The sequence below is a fragment of the Parasteatoda tepidariorum genome, chromosome 7, assembly GCF_982258835.1.
Source record: "Parasteatoda tepidariorum strain Cologne lab strain chromosome 7, Ptep-v5.0, whole genome shotgun sequence".
Lineage (NCBI taxonomy): Eukaryota > Metazoa > Arthropoda > Arachnida > Araneae > Theridiidae > Parasteatoda > Parasteatoda tepidariorum.
The window spans coordinates 14,264,244-14,281,422 of record NC_141761.1 but is presented as its reverse complement, the minus strand read 5'-3'; positions in this window follow the sequence as shown (position 1 = coordinate 14,281,422).

Below are 17,179 nucleotides of genomic sequence, written 5' to 3'. Positions count from 1 at the left end.
CCATGCGCTAGTGACTTATGATTGGAGCGTGGGGGACCGGGTTCGAACTTCGGCTGAAGTCATTTTTAAAATTTTTTTTCTTCTTTTGTTTATTTTGCATTATATTATTTATTTAACGTGTTTATCGATGTTTTAAGGGATTCTATGTATAAAAAATATTTTCTTCTGTTTGGGAAAATTCAAATAATGCTTAAAAACTGGAAAAAACCCGGAAAAGTAGTTTGTTTAAATTATATTATTTTTCTAAACTTTTTTTGCGATATTTTCACGACAGTTTAGCATAGCAAAGGTTTTCTATGTATAAAACCAATTGTCTTTCTTTGCAGAAGAACGCACAATAGATTAAAAAATTAAATAAAATAAATTGGCGGGAAAAAGGCTCAAATTTCAAGACCACCTAACTCCCTTGAATATTAAGCTATAATTTTCAAACTCGGAATGGAAGTGGGCCTCTATGAATCAAACCACCCTACTTAAGTAAATATTTATAGATAGATTAGGGAGATCGCAGTCACCCCTCATGTCTTTTGTTTAACTAACGGGAAGAGGGTAATTAAAGCTATGTAGTAGCACGAACGTCGTATAAGCGTGGTCTAACGGCTAAGACCATGCGCTAGTGACGTATGATTGGAGCATGGGGGACCGGGTTCGAACCTCGGCTGTGGTCAATTTTGAAATTTTTTTTTCTTTTGTTTATTTTGCATTATATTATTTATTTAACGTGTTTATCGATGTTTTAAGGGATTCTATAAATAAAAAATATTTTTTTCTGTTCGGTAAAATTCAAATAATGCTTAAAAGCTGCAAAAAACCCGGAAAAGTAGTTTGTTTAAATTATATTATTTTTCTAAACTTGTTTTACGATATTTTCACGACAGTTTAGCATAGCAAAGGTGTTCTATGTATAAAAACGATTGTCTTTCTTTCCAGAAGAACGCACAACGGATTAAAAAATTAAATAAAATAAATTGGTGGGAAAAAGGCTCAAATTTCAAGACCGCCTAACTCCCTTGAATATTGAGCTATAATTTTCAAACTCGGAATGGAAGTAGGCCTCTATGAACCAAACCACCCTACTTAAGTAAATATTTATAGATAGATTAGGGAGGTCGCAGTCACCCCTCATGTCTTTTGTTTAACTAACGGGGAGAGGGTAATTAATGCTCCTCAGTAGCACGAACGTCGTATAAGCGTGGTCCATCGGCTACGACCATGCGCTAGTGACTTATGATTGGAGCGTGGGGGACCGGGTTCGAACCTCGGCTGTCGTCAATTTTAAAATGTTTTTTCTTCTTTTGTTTATTTTGCATTATATTATTTATTTAATGTGTTTATCGATGTTTTAAGGGATTCTATGTATAAAAAATATATTTTTCTGTTTGGGAAAATTCAAATAATGCTTAAAAACTGGAAAAAACCCGGAAAAGTAGTTTGTTTAAGTTATATTATTTTTCTAAACTTGTTTTACGGTATTTTCACGACAGTTTAGCATAGCAAAGGTTTTCTATGTATAAAACCAATTGTCTTTCTTTGCAGAAGAACGCACAATGGATTAAAAAATTAAATAAAATAAATTGGCGGGAAAAAGGCTCAAATTTCAAAACCGCCTAACTCCCTTGAATATTAAGCTATAATTTTCAAACTCGGAATGGAAGTAGGCCTCTATGAACCAAACCACCCTACTTAAGTAAATATTTATAGATAGATTAGGGAGGTCGCAGTCACCCCTCATGTCTTTTGTTTAACTAACGGGGAGAGGGTAATTAAAGCTATGTAGTAGCAAGAACGTCGTATAAGCGTAGTCCAACGGCTAAGACCATGCGCTAGTGACTTACGATTGGAGCGTGGGGGACCGGGTTCGAACCTCGGCTGTGGTCAATTTTTAATTTTTTTTTCTTTTGTTTATTTTGCATTATATAATTTATTTAACGTGTTTATCGATGTTTTAAGGGATTCTATATATAAAAAATATTTTGTTCTGTTCGGGAAAATTGAAATAATGCTTAAAAACTGGAAAAAACCCGGAAAAGTAGTTTGTTTAAATTATATTATTCTTCTAAACTTGTTTTACGATGTTTTCACGACAGTTTAGCATAGCAAAGGTGTTCTATGTATAAAACCAATTGTCTTTCTTTGCAGAAGAACGCACAATGGATTAAAAAATTAAATAAAATAAATTGGCGGGAAAAAGGTTCAAATTTCAAGACCGCCTAACTCCCTTGAATATTAAGCTATAATTTTCAAACTCGGAATGGAAGTAGGCCTCTATGAACCAAACCACCCTACTCAAGTAAATATTTATAGATAGATTAGGGAGGTCGCAGTCACCCCTCATGTCTTTTGTTTAACTAACGGGGAGAGGGTAATTAAAGCTATGTAGTAGCACGAACGTCGTATAAGCGTGGTCCAATGGCTAAGACTATGCGCTAGTGACTTACGATTGGAGCGTGGGGTACCGGGATCGAACCTCGGCTGTGGTCAATTTTTAATTTTTTTTTCTTTTGTTTATTTTGCATTATATTATTTATTTAACGTGTTTATCGATGTTCTAAGTGATTCTATATATAAAAAATATTTTTTTCTCTTCGGGAAAATTCAAATAATGCTTAAAAACTGGAAAAAACCCGGAAAAGTAGTTTGTTTAAATTATATTATTCTTCTAAACTTGTTTTACGATATTTTCACGGCAGTTTAGCATAGCAAAGGTGTTCTATGTATAAAACCAATTGTCTTTCTTTGCAGAAGAACGCACAATGGATTAAAAAATTAAATAAAATAAATTGGCGGGAAAAAGGTTCAAATTTCAAGACCGCCTAACTCCCTTGCATATTAAGCTATAATTTTCAAACTCGGAATGGAAGTAGGCCTCTATGAACCAAACCACCCTACTTAAGTAAATATTTATAGATAGATTAGGGAGGTCGCAGTCACCCCTCATGTCTTTTGTTTAACTAACGGGGAGAGGGTAATTAAAGCTATGTAGTAGCACGAACGGCGTATAAGCGTGGTCCAACGGCTAAGACCATGCGCTAGTGATTTACGATTGGAGCGTGGGGGTCCGGGTTCGAACCTCGTCTGTGGTCAATTTTTAATTTTTTTTCTTCTTTTGTTTATTTTGCATTATATTATTTATTTAACGTTTTTATCGATGTTTTAAGGGATTCTATATATAAAAAATATTTTGTTCTGTTCGGGAAAATTCAAATAATGCTTAAAAACTGGAAAAAACCCGGAAAAGTGGTTTGTTTAAATTATATTATTTTTATAAACTTGTTTTACGATATTTTCACGACAGTTTAGCAGAGCAAAGGTGTTCTATGTATAAAACCTATTGTCCTTCTTTGCAGAAGAACGCACAATGGATTAAAAAATTAAATAAAATAAATTGGCGGGAAAAAGGCTCAAATTTCAAGACCGCCTAACTCCCTTGCATATTAAGCTATAATTTTCAAACTCGGAATGGAAGTAGGCCTCTATGCACCAAACCACCCTACTTAAGTAAATATTTATAAATAGATTAGGGAGGTCGCAGTCACCCCTCATGTCTTTTGTTTAACTAACGGGGAGAGGGTAATTAAAGCTATGTTGTAGCACGAACGTCGTATAAGCGGGGTCCAACGTCTAAGACCATGCGCTAGTGACTTACGATTGGAGCGTGGGGGACCGGGTTCGAACGTCGGCTGTGGTCAATTTTTAATTTTTTTTTTCTTTTGTTTATTTTGCATAATATTATTTATTTAACGTGTTTATCGATGTTTTAAGGGATTCTATATATAAAAAATATTTTTTTCTGATCGGGAAAATTCAAATAATGCTTAAAAACTGGAAAAAACCCGGAAAAGTAGTTTGTTTAAATTATATTATTTTTATAAACTTGTTTTACGATATTTTCACGACAGTTTAGCATAGCTAAGGTGTTCTATGTATAAAACCAATTGTCTTTCTTTGCAGAAGAACGCACAATGGATTAAAAAATTAAATAAAATAAATTGGCGGGAAAAATGCTCAAATTTCAAGACCGCCTAACTCCCTTGAATATTAAGCTATAATTTTCAAACTCGGAATGGAAGTTGGCCTCTCTGAACCAAACCACCCTACTTAAGAAAATATTTATAGATAGATCAGGGAGGTCGCAGTTGCCCCTCATGTCTTTTGTTTAACTAACGGGGAGAGGGTAATTAAAGCTATGTAGTAGCACGAACGTCGTATAAGCGTGGTCCAACGGCTAAGACCATGCGCTAGTGATTTACGATTGGAGCGTGGGGGTCCGGGTTCGAACCTCGGCTGTGGTCAATTTTTAATTTTTTTTCTTCTTTTGTTTATTTTGCATTATATTATTTATTTAACGTTTTTATCGATGTTTTAAGGGATTCTATATATAAAAAATATTTTGTTCTGTTCGGGAAAATTCAAATAATGCTTAAAAACTGGAAAAAACCCGGAAAAGTGGTTTGTTTAAATTATATTATTTTTATAAACTTGTTTTACGTTATTTTCACGACAGTTTAGCAGAGCAAAGGTGTTCTATGTATAAAACCTATTGTCCTTCTTTGCAGAAGAACGCACAATGGATTAAAAAATTAAATAAAATAAATTGGCGGGAAAAAGGCTCAAATTTCAAGACCGCCTAACTCCCTTGCATATTAAGCTATAATTTCAAACTCGGAATGGAAGTAGGCCTCTATGAACCAAACCACCCTACTTAAGTAAATATTTATAGATAGATCAGGGAGGTCGCAGTCACCCCTCATGTCTTTTGTTTAACTAACGGGGAGAGGGTCATTAAAGCTATGTAGTAGCACGAACGTCGTATAAGCGTTTTCCAACGGCTAAGACCATGCGCTAGTGACTTACGATTGGAGCGTGGGGGACCGGGTTCGAACCTCGGCTGTGGTCAATTTTTAATTTTTTTTTCTTTTGTTTATTTTGCATTATATTATTTATTTAACGTTTTTATCGATGTTCTAAGGGATTCTATATATAAAAAATAATTTTTTCTCTTCGGGAAAATTCAAATAATGCTTAAAAACTGGAAAAATTCCGGAAAAGTAGTCTGTTTAAATTATATTATTTTTCTAAACTTGTTTTACGATATTTTCACGACAGTTTAGCATGGCAAAGGTGTTCTATTTATAAATCCAATTGTCCTTCTTTGCAGAAGAACGCACAATGGATTAAAAAATTAAATAAAATAAATTGGCGGGAAAAAGGCTCAAATTTCAAGACCGCCTAACTCCCTTGAATATTAAGCTATAATTTTCAAACTCGGAATGGAAGTAGGCCTCTATGAACCAAACCATCCTACTTAAGTAAATAATTTTAGATAGATTAGGGAGGTCGCAGTCACCCCTCATGTCTTTTGTTTAACTAACGGGGAGAGGGTAATTAAAGCTATGTAGTAGCACGAACGTCGTATAAGCGTGGTCCAACGGCTAAGACCATGCGCTAGTGACTTACGATTGGAGCGTGGGGGACCGGGTTCGAACCTCGGCTGTGGTCAATTTTTAATTTTTTTTTCTTTTGTTTATTTTGCATTATATTATTTATTTAACGTGTTTATCGGTGTTTTAAGGGAATCTATATATAAAAAATATTTTTTTCTGTTCGGGAAAATTCAAATAATGCTTAAAAACTGGAAAAATCCCGGAAAAGTAGTTTGTTTAAATTATATTATTTTTCTAAACTTGTTTTACGAAATTTTCATGACAGTTTAGCATAGCAAAGGTGTTCTATGTATAAAACTAATTGTCTTTCTTTGCTGAAGAACGTACAATGGATTAAAAAATTAAATAAAATAAATTGGCGTGAAAAAGGCTCAAATTTCAAGATCGCCTAACTCCCTTGAATATTAAGCTATAATTTTCAAACTCGGAATGGAAGTAGGCCTCAAAGAACCAAACCACCCTACTTAAGTAAATATTTATAGATAGATTAGGGAGGTCGCAGTCACCCCTCATGTCTTTTGTTTAACTAACGGGGAGAGGGTAATTAAAGCTATGTAGTAGCACGAATTTCGTATAAGCGTGGTCCAACGGCTAAGTCCATGCGCTAGTGACTTACGATTGGAGCGCGGGGAACCGGGTTCGAACTTCGGCTGTGGCCAATTTTTAAATTTTTTTTCTTTTGTTTATTTTGCATTATATTATTTATTTAACGTGTTTATCGATGTTTTAAGGGATTCTATATATAAAAAATATTTTTTTCTGTTCGGTAAAATTCAAATAATGCTTAAAAACTGGAAAAAAACCCGGAAAAGTAGTTTGTTTAAATTATATTATTCTTCTGAACTTGTTTTACGATGTTTTCACGACAGTTTAGCATAGCAAAGGTGTTCTATGTATAAAACCAATTGTCTTTCTTTGCAGAAGAACGCACAATGGATTAAAAAATTAAATAAAATAAATTGGCGGGAAAAAGGTTCAAATTTCAAGACCGCCTAACTCCCTTGAATATTAAGCTATAATTTTCAAACTCGGAATGGAAGTAGGCCTCTATGAACCAAACCACCCTACTCAAGTAAATATTTATAGATAGATCAGGGAGGTCGCAGTCACCCCTCATGTCTTTTGTTTAACTAACGGGGAGAGGGTAATTAAAGCTATCTAGTAGCACGAATGTCGTATAAGCGTGGTCCAACGGCTAAGACCATGCGCTAGTGACTTACGATTGGAGCACGGGGGACCGGGTTCGAACCTCGGCTGTGGTCAATTTTTAATTTTTTTTCTTTTGTTTATTTTGCATTATATTATTTATTTAACGTTTTTATCGATGTTCTAAGGGATTCTATATATAAAAAATATTTTTTTCTCTTCGGGAAAATTCAAATAATGCTTAAAAACAGGAAAAATTCCGGAAAAGTAGTTTGTTTAAATTATATTATTTTTCTAAACTTGTTTTACGATATTTTCACGACAGTTTAGCATAGCAAAGGTGTTCTATGTATAAAACCAATTGTCCTTCTCTGCAGAAGAACGCACAATGGATTAAAAAATTAAATAAAATAAATTGGCGGGAAAAAGGCTCAAATTTCAAGACCGCCTAACTCCCTTGAATATTAAGCTATAATTTTCAAACTCGGAATGGAAGTAGGCCTCTATGAACCAAACCATCCCACTTAAGTAAATAATTTTAGATAGATTAGGGAGGTCGCAGTCACCCCTCATGTCTTTTGTTTAACTAACGGGGAGAGGGTAATTAAAGCTATGTAGTAGCACGAACGTCGTATAAGCGTGGTCCAACGGCTAAGACCATGCGCAAGTGACTTACGATTGGAGCGTGGGGGACCGGGTTCGAACCTCGGCTGTGGTCAATTTTTAATTTTTTTTTCTTTTGTTTATTTTGCATTATATTATTTATTTAACGTTTTTATCGATGTTCTAAGGGATTCTATATATAAAAAATATTTTTTTCTCTTCGGGAAAATTCAAATAATGCTTAAAAACTGGAAAAAATCCGGAAAAGTAGTTTGTTTAAATTATATTATTTTTCTAAACTTGTTTTACGATATTTTCACGGCAGTTTAGCATAGCAAAGGTGTTCTATGTATAAAACCAATTGTCCTTCTTTGCAGAAGAGCGCACAATGGATTAAAAAATTAAATAAAATAAATTGGCGGGAAAAATTCTCAAATTTCAAGACCGCCTAATTCCCTTGAATATTAAGCTATAATTTTCAAACTCGGAATGGAAGTAGGCCTCAAAGAACCAAACCACCCTACTTAAGTAAATATTTATAGATAGATTAGGGAGGTCGCAGTCACCCCTCATGTCTTTTGTTTAACTAACGGGGAGAGGGTAATTAAAGCTATGTAGTAGCACGAATTTCGTATAAGCGTGGTCCAACGGCTAAGTCCATGCGCTAGTGACTTACGATTGGAGCGCGGGGGACCGGGTTCGAACTTCGGCTGTGGCCAATTTTTAAATTTTTTTTCTTTTGTTTATTTTGCATTATATTATTTATTTAACATGTTTATCGATGTTTTAAGGGATTCTATATATAAAAAATATTTTTTTCTGTTCGGTAAAATTCAAATAATGCTTAAAAACTGGAAAAAAACCCGGAAAAGTAGTTTGTTTAAATTATATTATTCTTCTAAACTTGTTTTACGATGTTTTCACGACAGTTTAGCATAGCAAAGGTGTTCTATGTATAAAACCAATTGTCTTTCTTTGCAGAAGAACGCACAATGGATTAAAAAATTAAATAAAATAAATTGGCGGGAAAAAGGTTCAAATTTCAAGACCGCCTAACTCCCTTGAATATTAAGCTATAATTTTCACACTCGGAATGGAAGTAGGCCTCTATGAACCAAACCACCCTACTCAAGTAAATATTTATAGATAGATCAGGGAGGTCGCAGTCACCCCTCATGTCTTTTGTTTAACTAACTGGGAGAGGGTAATTAAAGCTATGTAGTAGCACGAACGTCGTATAAGCGTGGTCCAACGGCTAAGACCATGCGCTAGTGACTTACGATTGGAGCACGGGGGACCGGGTTCGAACCTCGGCTGTGGTCAATTTTTAATTTTTTTTCTTTTGTTTTATTTGCATTATATTATTTATTTAACGTGTTTATCGATGTTTTAAGGGATTCTATATATAAAAAATATTTTTTTCTGTTCGGTAAAATTCAAATAATGCTTAAAAACTGGAAAAAAACCCGGAAAAGTAGTTTGTTTAAATTATATTATTCTTCTAAACTTGTTTTACGATGTTTTCACGACAGTTTAGCATAGCAAAGGTGTTCTATGTATAAAACCAATTGTCTTTCTTTGCAGAAGAACGCACAATGGATTAAAAAATTAAATAAAATAAATTGGCGGGAAAAAGGTTCAAATTTCAAGACCGCCTAACTCCCTTGAATATTAAGCTATAATTTTCAAACTCGGAATGGAAGTAGGCCTCTATGAACCAAACCACCCTACTCAAGTAAATATTTATAGATAGATCAGGGAGGTCGCAGTCACCCCTCATGTCTTTTGTTTAACTAACGGGGAGAGGGTAATTAAAGCTATGTAGTAGCACGAATGTCGTATAAGCGTGGTCCAACGGCTAAGACCATGCGCTAGTGACTTACGATTGGAGCACGGGGGACCGGGTTCGAACCTCGGCTGTGGTCAATTTTTAATTTTTTTTTCTTTTGTTTATTTTGCATTATATTATTTATTTAACGTTTTTATCGATGTTCTAAGGGATTCTATATAGAAAAAATATTTTTTTCTCTTCGGGAAAATTCAAATAATGCTTAAAAACTGGAAAAATTCCGGAAAAGTAGTTTGTTTAAATTATATTATTTTTCTAAACTTGTTTTACGATATTTTCACGACAGTTTAGCATAGCAAAGGTGTTCTATGTATAAAACCAATTGTCCTTCTCTGCAGAAGAACGCACAATGGATTAAAAAATTAAATAAAATAAATTGGCGGGAAAAAGGCTCAAATTTCAAGACCGCCTAACTCCCTTGAATATTAAGCTATAATTTTCAAACTCGGAATGGAAGTAGGCCTCTATGAACCAAACCATCCCACTTAAGTAAATAATTTTAGATAGATTAGGGAGGTCGCAGTCACCCCTCATGTCTTTTGTTTAACTAACGGGGAGAGGGTAATTAAAGCTATGTAGTAGCACGAACGTCGTATAAGCGTTGTCCAACGGCTAAGACCATGCGCAAGTGACTTACGATTGGAGCGTGGGGGACCGGGTTCGAACCTCGGCTGTGGTCAATTTTTAATTTTTTTTCTTTTGTTTACTTTGCATTATATTATTTATTTAACGTTTTTATCGATGTTCTAAGGGATTCTATATATAAAAAATATTTTTTTTCTCCTTGGGAAAATTCAAATAATGCTTAAAAACTGGAAAAAATCCGGAAAAGTAGTTTGTTTAAATTATATTATTTTTCTAAACTTGTTTTACGATATTTTCACGGCAGTTTAGCATAGCAAAGGTGTTCTATGTATAAAACCAATTGTCCTTCTTTGCAGAAGAGCGCACAATGGATTAAAAAATTAAATAAAATAAATTGGCGGGAAAAATTCTCAAATTTCAAGACCGCCTAATTCCCTTGAATATTAAGCTATAATTTTCAAACTCAGACAAAAAGTAGGCCTCTATGAACCAAACCACCCTACTTAAGTAAATATTTATAGATAGATTAGGGAGGTCGCAGTCACCCCTCATGTCTTTTGTTTAACTAACGGGGAGAGGGTAATTAAAGCAATGTTGTAGCACGAACGTCGTATAAGCGTGGTCCAACGGCTAAGACCATGCGCTAGTGACTTACGATTGGAGCACGGGGGACCGGGTTCGAACCTCGGCTGTGGTCAATTTTTAATTTTTTTTTCTTTTGTTTATTTTGCATTATATTATTTATTTAACGTGTTTATCGATGTTTTAAGGGACTCTATATATAAAAAATTATTTTTTCTGTTCGGTAAAATTCAAATAATGCTTAAAAACTGGAAAAAAACCCGGAAAAGTAGTTTGTTTAAATTATATTATTCTTCTAAACTTGTTTTACGATGTTTTCACGACAGTTTAGCATAGCAAAGGTGTTCTATGTATAAAACCAACTGTCTTTCTTTGCAGAAGAACGCACAATGGATTAAAAAATTAAATAAAATAAATTGGCGGGAAAAAGGTTCAAATTTCAAGACCGCCTAACTCCCTTGAATATTAAGCTATAATTTTCAAACTCGGAATGGAAGTAGGCCTCTATGAACCAAACCATCCCACTTAAGTAAATAATTTTAGATAGATTAGGGAGGTCGCAGTCACCCCTCATGTCTTTTGTTTAACTAACGGGGAGAGGGTAATTAAAGCTATGTAGTAGCACGAACGTCGTATAAGCGTGGTCCAACGGCTAAGACCATGCGCAAGTGACTTACGATTGGAGCGTGGGGGACCGGGTTCGAACCTCGGCTGTGGTCAATTTTTAATTTTTTTTTCTTTTGTTTATTTTGCATTATATTATTTATTTAACGTTTTTATCGATGTTCTAAGGGATTCTATATATAAAAAATATTTTTTTCTCTTCGGGAAAATTCAAATAATGCTTAAAAACTGGAAAAAATCCGGAAAAGTAGTTTGTTTAAATTATATTATTTTTCTAAACTTGTTTTACGATATTTTCACGGCAGTTTAGCATAGCAAAGGTGTTCTATGTATAAAACCAATTGTCCTTCTTTGCAGAAGAGCGCACAATGGATTAAAAAATTAAATAAAATAAATTGGCGGGAAAAATTCTCAAATTTCAAGACCGCCTAATTCCCTTGAATATTAAGCTATAATTTTCAAACTCGGAATGGAAGTAGGCCTCAAAGAACCAAACCACCCTACTTAAGTAAATATTTATAGATAGATTAGGGAGGTCGCAGTCACCCCTCATGTCTTTTGTTTAACTAACGGGGAGAGGGTAATTAAAGCTATGTAGTAGCACGAATTTCGTATAAGCGTGGTCCAACGGCTAAGTCCATGCGCTAGTGACTTACGATTGGAGCGCGGGGGACCGGGTTCGAACTTCGGCTGTGGCCAATTTTTAAATTTTTTTTCTTTTGTTTATTTTGCATTATATTATTTATTTAACGTGTTTATCGATGTTTTAAGGGATTCTATATATAAAAAATATTTTTTTCTGTTCGGTAAAATTCAAATAATGCTTAAAAACTGGAAAAAAACCCGGAAAAGTAGTTTGTTTAAATTATATTATTCTTCTAAACTTGTTTTACGATGTTTTCACGACAGTTTAGCATAGCAAAGGTGTTCTATGTATAAAACCAATTGTCTTTCTTTGCAGAAGAACGCACAATGGATTAAAAAATTAAATAAAATAAATTGGCGGGAAAAAGGTTCAAATTTCAAGACCGCCTAACTCCCTTGAATATTAAGCTATAATTTTCAAACTCGGAATGGAAGTAGGCCTCTATGAACCAAACCACCCTACTCAAGTAAATATTTATAGATAGATCAGGGAGGTCGCAGTCACCCCTCATGTCTTTTGTTTAACTAACGGGGAGAGGGTAATTAAAGCTATGTAGTAGCACGAACGTCGTATAAGCGTGGTCCAACGGCTAAGACCATGCGCTAGTGACTTACGATTGGAGCACGGGGGACCGGGTTCGAACCTCGGCTGTGGTCAATTTTTAATTTTTTTTCTTTTGTTTTATTTGCATTATATTATTTATTTAACGTGTTTATCGATGTTTTAAGGGATTCTATATATAAAAAATATTTTTTTCTGTTCGGTAAAATTCAAATAATGCTTAAAAACTGGAAAAAAACCCGGAAAAGTAGTTTGTTTAAATTATATTATTCTTCTAAACTTGTTTTACGATGTTTTCACGACAGTTTAGCATAGCAAAGGTGTTCTATGTATAAAACCAATTGTCCTTCTTTGCAGAAGAGCGCACAATGGATTAAAAAATTAAATAAAATAAATTGGCGGGAAAAATTCTCAAATTTCAAGACCGCCTAATTCCCTTGAATATTAAGCTATAATTTTCAAACTCGGAATGGAAGTAGGCCTCAAAGAACCAAACCACCCTACTTAAGTAAATATTTATAGATAGATTAGGGAGGTCGCAGTCACCCCTCATGTCTTTTGTTTAACTAACGGGGAGAGGGTAATTAAAGCTATGTAGTAGCACGAATTTCGTATAAGCGTGGTCCAACGGATAAGTCCATGCGCTAGTGACTTACGATTGGAGCGCGGGGGACCGGGTTCGAACTTCGGCTGTGGCCAATTTTTAAATTTTTTTTCTTTTGTTTATTTTGCATTATATTATTTATTTAACGTGTTTATCGATGTTTTAAGGGATTCTATATATAAAAAATATTTTTTTCTGTTCGGTAAAATTCAAATAATGCTTAAAAACTGGAAAAAAACCCGGAAAAGTAGTTTGTTTAAATTATATTATTCTTCTAAACTTGTTTTACGATGTTTTCACGACAGTTTAGCATAGCAAAAGTGTTCTATGTATAAAACCAATTGTCTTTCTTTGCAGAAGAACGCACAATGGATTAAAAAATTAAATAAAATAAATTGGCGGGAAAAAGGTTCAAATTTCAAGACCGCCTAACTCCCTTGAATATTAAGCTATAATTTTCAAACTCGGAATGGAAGTAGGCCTCTATGAACCAAACCACCCTACTCAAGTAAATATTTATAGATAGATCAGGGAGGTCGCAGTCACCCCTCATGTCTTTTGTTTAACTAACGGGGAGAGGGTAATTAAAGCTATGTAGTAGCACGAACGTCGTATAAGCGTGGTCCAACGGCTAAGACAATGCGCTAGTGACTTACGATTGGAGCACGGGGGACCGGGTTCGAACCTCGGCTGTGGTCAATTTTTAATTTTTTTTCTTTTGTTTTATTTGCATTATATTATTTATTTAACGTGTTTATCGATGTTTTAAGGGATTCTATATATAAAAAATATTTTTTTCTGTTCGGTAAAATTCAAATAATGCTTAAAAACTGGAAAAAAGCCCGGAAAAGTAGTTTGTTTAAATTATATTATTCTTCTAAACTTGTTTTACGATGTTTTCACGACAGTTTAGCATAGCAAAGGTGTTCTATGTATAAAACCAATTGTCTTTCTTTGCAGAAGAACGCACAATGGATTAAAAAATTAAATAAAATAAATTGGCGGGAAAAAGGTTCAAATTTCAAGACCGCCTAACTCCCTTGAATATTAAGCTATAATTTTCAAACTCGGAATGGAAGTAGGCCTCTATGAACCAAACCACCCTACTCAAGTAAATATTTATAGATAGATCAGGGAGGTCGCAGTCACCCCTCATGTCTTTTGTTTAACTAACGGGGAGAGGGTAATTAAAGCTATGTAGTAGCACGAATGTCGTATAAGCGTGGTCCAACGGCTAAGACCATGCGCTAGTGACTTACGATTGGAGCACGGGGGACCGGGTTCGAACCTCGGCTGTGGTCAATTTTTAATTTTTTTTTCTTTTGTTTATTTTGCATTATATTATTTATTTAACGTTTTTATCGATGTTCTAAGGGATTCTATATAGAAAAAATATTTTTTTCTCTTCGGGAAAATTCAAATAATGCTTAAAAACTGGAAAAATTCCGGAAAAGTAGTTTGTTTAAATTATATTATTTTTCTAAACTTGTTTTACGATATTTTCACGACAGTTTAGCATAGCAAAGGTGTTCTATGTATAAAACCAATTGTCCTTCTCTGCAGAAGAACGCACAATGGATTAAAAAATTAAATAAAATAAATTGGCGGGAAAACGGCTCAAATTTCAAGACCGCCTAACTCCCTTGAATATTAAGCTATAATTTTCAAACTCGGAATGGAAGTAGGCCTCTATGAACCAAACCATCCCACTTAAGTAAATAATTTTAGATAGATTAGGGAGGTCGAAGTCACCCCTCATGTCTTTTGTTTAACTAACGGGGAGAGGGTAATTAAAGCTATGTAGTAGCACGAACGTCGTATAAGCGTGGTCCAACGGCTAAGACCATGCGCAAGTGACTTACGATTGGAGCGTGGGGGACCGGGTTCGAACCTCGGCTGTGGTCAATTTTTAATTTTTTTTTCTTTTGTTTATTTTGCATTATATTATTTATTTAACGTTTTTATCGATGTTCTAAGGGATTCTATATATAAAAAATATTTTTTTCTCTTCGGGAAAATTCAAATAATGCTTAAAAACTGAAAAAAATCCGGAAAAGTAGTTTGTTTAAATTATATTATTTTTCTAAACTTGTTTTACGATATTTTCACGACAGTTTAGCATAGCAAAGGTGTTCTATGTATAAAACCAATTGTCTTTCTTCGCAGAAGAACGCACAATGGATTAAAAAATTAAATAAATTAAATTGGCGGGAAAAAGGCTCAAATTTCAAGACCGCCTAACTCCCTTGAATATTAAGCTATAATTTTCAAACTCGGAATGGAAGTAGGCCTCTATGAACCAAACCACCCTACTTAAGTAAATATTTATAGATAGATTAGGGAGATCGCAGTCACCCCTCATGTCTTTTGTTTAACTAACGGGGAGAGGGTAATTAAAGCTATGTAGTAGCACGAACGTCGTATAAGCGTGGTCCAACGGCTAAGACCATGCGCTAGTGACTTATGATTGGAGCGTGGGGAGCGGGTTCGAACCTCGGCTGTGGTCAATTTTTAAATTTTTTTCTTCTTTTGTTTATTTTGCATTATGTTATTTATTTAACGTGTTTATCGATGTTTTAAGGGTTTCTATAAATAAAAAATATTTTTTTCTGTTCTGTAAAATTCAAATAATGCTTAAAAACTGCAAAAAACCCGGAAAAGTAGTTTGTTTAAATTATATTATTTTTCTAAACTCGTTTTACGATATTTTCACGACAGTTTAGCATAGCAAAGGTGTTCTATGTATAAAACCAATTGTCTTTCTTTGCAGAAGAACGCACAATGGATTAAAAAATTAAATAAAATAAATTGGTGGGAAAAAGGCTCAAATTTCAAGACCGCCTAACTCCCTTGAATATTAAGCTATAATTTTCAAACTCGGAATGGAAGTAGGCCTCTATGAACCAAACCACCCTACTTAAGTAAATATTTATAGATAGATTAGGGAGGTCGCAGTCACCCCTCATGTCTTTTGTTTAACTAACGGGGAGAGGGTAATTAAAGCTCCTCAGTAGCACGAACGTCGTATAAGCGTGGTCCAACGGCTACGACCATGCGCTAGTGACTTACGATTGGAGCGTGGGAGACCGGGTTCGAACCTCGGCTGTCGTAAATTTTAAAAAAATTTTTCTTCTTTTGTTTATTTTGCATTATATTATTTATTTAACGTGTTTATCGATGTTTTAAGGGATTCTATGTATAAAAAATATTTTTTTCTGTTTGGGAAAATTCAAATAATGCTTAAAAACTGGAAAAAGCCCGGAAAAGTAATTTGTTTAAATTATATTATTTTTCTAAACTTGTTTTACGATATTTTCACGACAGTTTAGCATAGCAAAAGTTTTCTATGTATAAAACCAATTGTCTTTCTTTGCAGAAGAACGCACAATGGATTAAAAAATTAAATGAAATAAATTGGCGGGGAAAAGGCTCAAATTTCAAAACCGCCTAACTCCCTTGAATATTAAGCTATAATTTTCAAACTCGGAATGGAAGTAGGCCTCTATGAACCAAACCACCCTACTTAAGTAAATATTTATAGATAGATTAGGGAGGTCGCAGTCACCCCTCATGTCTTTTGTTTAACTAACGGGGAGAGGGTAATTAAAGCTCCTCAGTAGCACGAACGTCGTATAAGCGTGGTCCAACGGCTACGACCATGCGCTAGTGACTTACGATTGGAGCGTGGGAGACCGGGTTCGAACCTCGGCTGTCGTAAATTTTAAAAAAATTTTTCTTCTTTTGTTTATTTTGCATTATATTATTTATTTAACGTGTTTATCGATGTTTTAAGGGATTCTATGTATAAAAAATATTTTTTTCTGTTTGGGAAAATTCAAATAATGCTTAAAAACTGGAAAAAGCCCGGAAAAGTAATTTGTTTAAATTATATTATTTTTCTAAACTTGTTTTACGATATTTTCACGACAGTTTAGCATAGCAAAAGTTTTCTATGTATAAAACCAATTGTCTTTCTTTGCAGAAGAACGCACAATGGATTAAAAAATTAAATGAAATAAATTGGCGGGGAAAAGGCTCAAATTTCAAAACCGCCTAACTCCCTTGAATATTAAGCTATAATTTTCAAACTCGGAATGGAAGTAGGCCTCTATGAACCAAACCACCCTACTTAAGTAAATATTTATAGATAGATTAGGGAGGTCGCAGTCACCCCTCATGTCTTTTTTTTAACTAACGGGGAGAGGGTAATTAAAGCTATGTAGTAGCACGAACGTCGTATAAGCGTGGTCCAACGGCTAAGACCAGGCGCTAGTGACTTACGATTGGAGCGTGGGGGACCGGGTTCGAGCCTCGGCTGTGGTCAATTTTTAAATTTTTTTTTCTTTTGTTTATTTTGCATTATATCATTTGTTTAACGTGTTTATCGATGTTTTAAGGGATTCTATATATAAAAAATATTTTTTTCTGTTCGGGAATATTCAAATAATGCTTAAAAACTGGAAAAAACCCGGAAAAGTAGTTTGTTTAAATTATATTATTCTTCTAAACTTGTTTTACGATATTTTCACGACAGT